The sequence below is a fragment of the Arachis duranensis genome, chromosome 3 (genome assembly GCF_000817695.3).
Source record: "Arachis duranensis cultivar V14167 chromosome 3, aradu.V14167.gnm2.J7QH, whole genome shotgun sequence".
NCBI classification, from domain to species: Eukaryota; Viridiplantae; Streptophyta; class Magnoliopsida; order Fabales; family Fabaceae; genus Arachis; species Arachis duranensis.
Window position 1 is genome coordinate 118055928 of NC_029774.3, and position 9058 is coordinate 118064985.

General features: G+C 35.0%; 1 long non-coding RNA gene across 1 annotated transcript; it reads right to left on the reverse strand.

Annotated features, from left to right (window-relative positions):
• Positions 1 to 7819: 7819 nt before the first annotated feature.
• Positions 7820 to 8475, reverse strand: LOC107480524 (uncharacterized). The gene is made up of 3 exons (XR_001590470.3): positions 8361 to 8475; positions 8201 to 8287; positions 7820 to 8111 (listed from the first exon to the last, which is right to left on the reverse strand). It is a non-coding gene; the product is annotated as an uncharacterized LOC107480524 (long non-coding RNA).
• Between the last annotated feature and the right edge of the window lie 583 nt (positions 8476 to 9058).

The following is a 9058-nucleotide window of genomic DNA, read 5'->3' on the forward strand; positions in this document are numbered from 1 at the left end:
CTATGATTAATATACTCTTATATCTATATATGTTTTATTCTCTTGCATATATACCTTGTGTCTTGTGCGTTAGCTTCGTGTGAACGTTTCACGCTTTTGTAATTCTGTTTTTTAGCTTAATTCTTCATCGGGCTTTTAGAATATATTAATTCTTTCTATATATAAATATGTATAAGCCTTAGAATTGTCGTAACCTTTGATTAACCTTTGCTTTATGGCTAGAGGTAAGGCTTAGGGTAATTAGAGTGTTACAATCAGTATGAAGCAGCTCCAGGAGCCATTTTCAAGTGTCTGTATTCTCTATTTCAACTATAGCCCAGACAATCATGTAAATGTGATGATTGGCATCTTGTGCCACAGAAGCCAAGATCTGACCTCCAAATTGTGTCTTCAGAAATGTCCCATCAAGCCCAATCAAGAAGCGAAAACCTGCCTTGAATCCCATCTTGCAACCATGCAAACAGACGTACATCTTATCAAATATGACCTCTCCATCTGGTTGAGGTTCGACACAGATCTGCACCGTAGATCCAGGATTCGTCTTTAGTAAAGTTTCAGCATAGTCCCTTAGTTTCGCATACTATGCCTTCTCATCCTCGTGTACTACATTCCTTGCATCTCCCAGTGCCCTTGCAATGGAATTTCTATTCAGCATAAGGTCACACTTTGTCCTGAAGTAGACAGCAGCCTCGCATTGCTTGAAATTAGGGTATTTTCTTACCTTTTTCACTAATTTACTAGCAACCTAAACCCTATTAGCAGCCCTGTTGGTGTTCTCCCTCGCACAAGTATGATTGTCGTTGAAAGTTTTGATTTGCCAACATGAGTCGTCACAGTCCCTTGAGGCATACACACTCTTACAGCATCTCTAAACTCATACTTGGTGTTGAATTTCATTCCCACTTGGAGTTGTAGCTCACCGAATCTTGCCCCATTTCTAAAGATTGGGAATTCATTTGAGTCCTCATCAAATTGCAGCTCATCCTCAGAATTAGGAGGAGTCTTTATCTCCTAGGTAAGAACTGAGGTTTGGACTTTAATTTTTATTTTCCTTTGCCTTTTACTATGGAGCATGCCTTGGTAGTCTCTCTCAGCTTGGTTTTCAGGCTTGGGTTAGGCTTCTGAATGGGCTTTTTAGTCGGTTTGGGTTTGGAAATAGATGTTGGGTTGGGCTTTGACTTAGGCTTGGGCTTTGGATTAGAATTGAGCTTCAGAATGGGTTTGTCATGAGCCCTAGCAAGATTTGGATTAGGGGTTGTGTTATCATTAACGGGGTTTGGAATAGTGACATGGATGGTTTCAGGGGGGTTTGGAATAGATTGTTTATGGGGCTTGCGTTTGCGTTTGGGATAGGATTCGGTTCTGTAGTTGGGTTCGACATATTACCATTAGCTTTGGGACCTCACTTTTGTTCTTCTTGCTCACCAAGTCTCCCTCACAAGGATATTCATGAGTATCATCAAGCCACACTACAACTTCCTTCCCTGCAATCACCTCTGGTGTGGACACCCCATGCTCAAAGTACACATCAACAACTCCATCATTCTTCTGTATAGCAAAACACATCTCTCTTAACTCACCATCACATGTAAGAGCCCTCAACCCACCATCTAAGCTCCTTCCCGGAGGTAGCTACCAATACTGAAATATGTTGTCATACCCAAGCTCCTTGTAATAGTTCCTTACGAAGAACACATCCAACGTGTCCTCATCTAAATCTCCTAAGCAAGTTCCGTTATCTGGTGAGTACACTAGTATTCCATCATCATTTTTTTAAATGTTCCTACATGATGGAACGTGATATCCATCAAAGTCTCCATCTGCATTGGCGAAAAAACAAATTGAGAAATCAAACAATCAGATTCACACATGCAAAAACAAACATTGACATTCAACCACATACAAAACACCAAAAACACCCATCAACCAACCCAACTAAGAATTCATTAAAAATAGAGCATGGAAAAAATTTCTTCACTACCCACAAAAACCCTAACAGATAATGAAAAACTTTAAACTTTCATCAACCAAAATCAAATTTTCAATAAACACAGACATTGATACATATCTTTTTGTTGAAAGGCATTTTTTTGTGAGTTCAGACGTACCTTCGTGTGTTCGCGATGAACTCCTTCTCCTTTCGTCAGCGACAACGATCGCACAAAACTATCACAGTGGCAGCGAACTCCACGGAGCCAAACGTTTTCAACCTTCAAACCCTATACAGTAGCCAGAACTCAGGATTTCATTGTCTGTTGTTTTGGTTTTCAGAAGACGAAGAGGAAGATGAAGTGATTACAAACGTTGGGTTATTTGGATTTTGTTTCTAAAGATATGTCAAACGACGTCGTTCCATCCATCTATATTTTTAGCGCCAAAATTGACGCTCCAGCGTGGTACCCAGCATGGCATCTCAGCGCCATGTTACTGCCGGCGGCAGTTAATTTATCCGGGGATGTGGGGAAGAACGACCGTGGTACAATTTTAACAAAGTCGGGGACATAAACGGTGCAGTTGATAAGTCAGGAACTAAATTGATGCAAACCGTGAATCTCAGAGACCACTTTGGGGTTTAACTCATAATTCCAAGGGTCGAACTTTATAAAAGATGTTGTTATGCGACTTTTTTATTTAAATAAATAAAAAATAGATTAAATTTTTAAATACGCAAAGATAAAAATTGTTATCAAAATACGTGTAACTATTTCAACTGCAATACACATGAAATGGGTTATGTCTCTAATTCAAGTTTGGCACCCACAAAATGGTGCTAGAAATCCATACTGCTGCGGGCGTCCACAAAATTGGCAATACAAGGGTGGCACACGCAAAGTGTGTATTGAAAACCTCACTGAACTTTACTTGGGTAGCTATTATAAGTTCACATGCACGAGTTGGATGGAATCCCTATTTGACTAGTGTACATATATATTCAGTAAGTAATAGTAATTATTTCTCTGATATTTAAATTAAATCTTAGTGTCTAGTTAAGTAATTAATTGTCATCTAGCAATTTTAATTTAAAAATAAAAAAATAATTCTAGTTAGAGGTATAATTATTTATAGATTTTTTTATCGACTTAAATTTAAAAAAAAATATGACATAATATCATAATTTTTATAATTTTATAATTTCAAATTTTATAGTTTAATCCTGACTGAGCTTAAAAGAAAGTATTATAAAACAAAAAAAAATTAATGAAAAATTCACATAAATCATAAGAAATTTTTCACGAAAAAATGTATTAGAAATATAATTTTTTATTGACATTCTCTTATTAATTCAAATTTAAAAAAAATAATTTCATAATAAAGATAATTTATCTAACTATAATTTTAACTATTATACTTAGTATACACAAAAATCATCAATTAAATAAGTTATTATTATAAAATATATATTAAAATATCACTACAAGAAAATACTTCTATTGCCACGCTTTTAAAGCGTGACGAAAAGCTGAAAAAAGCGTGGCGATAACTTTTTGTCACGCTTTTTGAGCTACCGCTACGCTTTTGAAAGGGTGACATCTGAAAGGGTGGCGGTTGCTCTATCGCGATGCTTTTTTCAGCCTATCGCCACGCTTTTTTGCCATGCTTTTTTACAAATTGCCACTTTTAAAAGCGTAGCTGTAAGTGGGAGATATGGCCACGCATTTAAAGCGTGGCGATATGGAGAGATACGGCCACGCTTTTAAAGCGTGGCGGTAGATAAAGATACAGCCACGCTTTTAAAGCGTGGCAATAGCAAGAGATACGGCCACGCTTTTAAAGCGTGGCGATAGCCTTATCAAATTAAAAAAATCCTTTTTTTGACTTTACCTTCATCATTACACAATATAAATTTTCAGTCCTTTTTTATTACCAAAGCAGTATGCAATTTTTATTACAAGACAAATAAAATAGTAATTACTGACATATAATTTTTGCTATAATTGTTTTAAACTAATATTCAAATACAAAATAAATCTCGAGTTCAAATAATTGTAAATGATTACAAGCTCTATTCAAATCAAACATATAGCAGTCCAAAAAAATATAAAAAATTAATTTTTTACAACCTAGTTATATTTATCTTTGCCGTCAACGTCTTCTTATAGTAGAGTAGGGCCTATGTACTGCTCTCTTTTAACCATCAAGTTCTTCAACGGTTGAGTCTCCTCTAACCATGTCACTTCAGATGATTTATCTACCTCAACACCTTTATTTAAAAATTAACATATATTAGGATTTGGCTTTTTCTATTAGGCTTATTATTATTAGAACAAGAAGGAGGAAGAGAAGTACTTGGAAGATCTTTGATAGGAGGAGACCTTCGGAGATAGGAGGAATGTCTTTCATTTTCTGTTGAGTATGATGGGAAAAGTTCAAAGTGCTGATGGTAAGTTCCCGGTCAACTGATTTGATGACAGTATCCTTCAATGGTAATATTTCAGAAACAGATTTTAAGAAATAATTAAAATCAAGAAAAAATCATATCATTAAAAAGTATAAATGGAACAAAGGTCTTACAAGGTCTGCAAGTTGATCAGCTTTCCAAGTTCAGGTGGAACAACTCCAGAAAAATTGTTTGCTTCCAGCATCCTAATTAATGTTTCAAAACTACCATTTCAGTAAATATTGAAAAAGGTACACTATTGAATGAATACACTTAAAAGCTCAAAACATACAGGTATGTGAGAGTAGTAATATTTTCTAGATGCTTTGGAATTTTTCCTAACAAGTGATTCACAAGAAGAGAGCTGAATCATGTTATATGAAACATGTAATCAAATATAAGAACAATATAGTGACAAATTACGTTCAGATTTTACGTTTTTGTATATGAATGTGCTACTGTCAATATCAATAGGCAAATCAATTATTCATATTTTTCACAATTATATGAGGTTTTAAATTGAGTTAATACCAATTATCACATAAAAAAATAAAAGTAAAATCCTAGAGAAATATCATCTACTAGAAAAAATAATTAATAAATAGAGCCAAGTAGCACCTTCAATTCATCAACTGCATCCCCAAACTTTGCCAGTGTGCTCACAGCACTGACCCTAACTAGGGGTGTTCAAACCCAAACCGATCCAAATTAAACCGTTCATTCAATCCAATCCAAATCGAAAACCGATTAAAACCGCACTAATTCGGATTTGATTGAATTCTATTTTTTACAAACCGCTGGATCAGATCGAATTTCGGATCTACTTTTCATAACCGATCCATTCCAATCCAAACCGCATAATGTACTATAATATTATTATTTTATTATTATATTTACAATTATACTTATAACATGTTCAATTTGTTATACATTTTTATATTATTCAGTATTATTATTATTTAATAAATATTTTATGTTCAAGATCTTTTTTATTTATTTATTTTAACCAACCTATAATTTTATTTTTATTGTTATGTTATTGTTGGCTTTTAAAAATATTGTTAAGATTTGTTATGTTATTGTTGATTATTTAAAATTTGATGTTAAACTTAAGACTTGTTATATATATTTAATTTTTATAATTTACAAAACCGCAAATCCAATCAAATCCAATCCAAACTGCTTGAAATTGGATCGGATCGGATCGGATTTTTTTTAAAACCATCCAATCCAAACCGCACCGCAAGCAAAATTAGTGCTCGGATCGGATGAGTTTTTGACTCAAAACCGATCTAAACCGCACCGCAAATACCCCTAACCCTAACAGTTGCATTCTCAAGATGTACTCTGTTATAAATATAACAAATATATTTGCCAGGGTCTAATGTCTTCGGACCTTCAACTCCCAAGAAGTGTAGTATCTAGGGTACAACAGAAAAATGACTGATGCCAAATGTTAAAATTCCAAAACCAAATAGTAAAGAACAAAGCACAAAACAAGAGATAATACCTGTGTGGACAAATAAGTGAATTCACAATCTTCAATGATCTCACAAAGATGGAGCAACCACTTTCCTTAGCATCAGGGATATCTCAAATCAGAATCACAATTGAATCTATGATTGCTTTTTTGTAATCAAAACTACCTTCTTCTCTGAGAATGTTACTTAGGAAGTTCATCCTGAATAATAACATAACAGAACCTGGTAACTTAGACCACTAATCTAGAAAGATATTCATAAAAAAGATGTAACATCTGTGAAAAGAGACCAATAGAGTGACGCATATACTCATAGAGATCTATATTTTAAAGAAAACTTCAAGAATAATGATCTTATTGCTTCTACAACAACAATAATGAATTCATCAGCAATATCAGACATGAAATTTGTAATCTGCTTCATAAGACAGTCTACACTTGATTCATTTCCTATCTTTAAAAGAGTGGTAATAGCAAGTGTAGCAATGCTTCTGTTCTGGTCAGAAATTAAATTTTCCATGTCGATGTTGCAGTTAGTTACAGCCGTTGGATGTGTCATTGCAACCTGCAAAATTCAAAGCAATACTAATTAGGAATCAATGCTTAGAAATAATTCTGAGGCCAATATTTGATTCAAAATAAGCAAAAGTTAAATAAGCAAATACATTTCATTATTTAGGAATAATAGAAAATATATAGCATTAGTTATTTAGAAATAAAGAAAATTTGATCCACTAATAACCACCAAAATCATTAATGAAGATTTACATATTTACCCAAATAAGCTTATCTGTTTCAATTTGAGATATTAGTTCATCAACAGCAACCCTGTGACCAGGCCTTGTTCCCACCAAAACAGAACACATGGCAGTAAATTAACAAGAACTATTAAAAATAATTCGATCATGTCACCTATAATATAATACAAGAGGCAAGTTAGCATACTCTTCAAGAATTTTGCCAGGGTTCCATCAGCAATAGATTCAGCCAAAGGAAGGACCACAACATCAACATTATCTCCTTCATTACAAATATAAACAACATTAGATATGGTAAAATAAGAGCATTCAAGGAGGGAGAAAAATAAAAGTAAAAGCAAAAAATAAAACTGGATACTTAAAAAACAAAGCATTAAAACCTGCATTAAAAAAAATTCTTTCTTTCACAAAAAAGACCATGTTGGTCCTAAACATTAGATCCTCCCAAATTCCCTGAGATATGCCCAATTGACACAGTGCACAGAAACAAAACTACTCAGATGTTATATTAAGTAATGTACTTTAGGGTAAGAGAATAAGTGACTAATGAGTTCTGAAGAGTTGGGGGACTCTAGAATTGTTCCTAACCACTGCAATATAGTATTCACTAAATTAGTTCCATCATATCCCCCCCTCCTCAAAAGAATACATGTCTGATGAAAATGGACGCATCCATGTTTGCATGGTTGCCTTTTGACAAAAAACCTCCCTACATAGTAACAAGTTAATCAGGACAGTTTCTATAACTAGGAGAGGAAGGAAGCAGGGGAAAATTATCAAGTAGATGAACATTAAGATGTAAGACAAATACTTGAAACATGTTTTGGGAATAATAATCTGGCATGCATGAACAGCATACAAGAAAGGTATGAATAAAACCAAGGAAAGCAAGGAAATTATTCCAGAGGCAGATATACCATCACTCATAAGGAAAAATTAAGGCAATTTTGGTGTTGAAAAATAATGCCACACCTTCATCTTACAGAAATATTTTTTAATTGTCATTTTTTCCTGTTCTAAAAATGTTTGTTCTGATAGGAAATAGAAAAGTTTCAAATTATTTTATTTTCATCCTAGCCTTTTTCTCTGTGTCTCATTAGCTGCTTCAAGATCTGACTTAAGAAGACTATTGTACCGCTGTAGATTCATATTATACTCATCTAATCCTTTGTACATGTTATGATATAAATTTGCCTGCAAAACTCAACAGTTTCAAAAAAAAATAATAAATAAATAACAATGAGGGAATCACCAGGAATCACATAACTGACTAGCAGTATTAAATAAATTGAGGAATAACCCAAGAGAGAAATATTTTTGCCTGACAGACCAGTTTATCAATGACTATTCTTTCTAGAATATAGCACAGTATTACCCCATTCGCTCGGCAGCTGATTTCTTGTCCTGAATCCGCTCAAGCTCAGCTGATTTCTCTTTACAAACTTTCTCAGCCGCATTCCTTGCTTCCTTTTCTTCTCTAACGATTATCTGCTTCCTAGTTTCAAATCCAAGAAAACTTAGGCCATTAAGCAAGATGGAAAAAAATAGAATCTTCAGTTAGGATATTCAACTAGGCATTCTTACCAGTTTATCTGATTCTTCCTTTGCAATTCTCTCTTCTAAATCAGAGATTCTCTTGTTCAATTCCTCCATCATATTCTTCAACGCAATCTCAGATAAAAACATGAGTATAAAACTCTTTTGTTATCTGGTTTGATTACAGAGTATAATAAATAGGGTTTACCTGCTCTCAAAACCAACAATGAAGCATCAATGGAAGGGCCCCTGGACGAGGAAGGGAGCGGCGCCAGAGAGAGCTGCAGCAAAAGGGTTAGGGGATAGCAGCGACAGAAGGGAGCAACAGCAGAGGGAGCATCCACAGAGGATTTGCAACGACAAGTGACCGGAGGGAGTCACCGCCAGAGAGAATCACTGCAGAAGGAGGGTTAAGGGTGCCAACGGAGGCATTGCGAGCGCGGCGACATTCTTCACGGAGTGCCATGGTACTTCGTGGAGTGCTGGGCTTCTTCGGAGTACTGTCGTCACCGGTGATTGGAGTGCTGGGGTTCTTCGTGGGTGAGGCACAATGAATATTGAATAGAGGGCTTAGGGTGAGTTCATTGAACGAGTTAATGTTTGAAGAAGGAGTTTTATGAAAGAACTTATGGGTCTTTCAACGATTTAGGGCTTAGGCACAGTGAAGGGTTATCTGAAAGATGAGGGGTACGCGCAAGTTTGAAAATTTTTTTGGGGGAACCTTTTGGCCACGCTTTTGAAGCGTGCTAAAAGACTTGTAGAAAATGGCCACACTTTAAAAACATTACAATAATAAAACTCTGTCGCCACGCTTTCAAAGCGTGCCGATTTCTCTCTATGGCTACATTTTTTAAGCGTGGCAAAAAAAATGTGGCCAAATGTCGAATTAGTTGCCACCCTTATAAA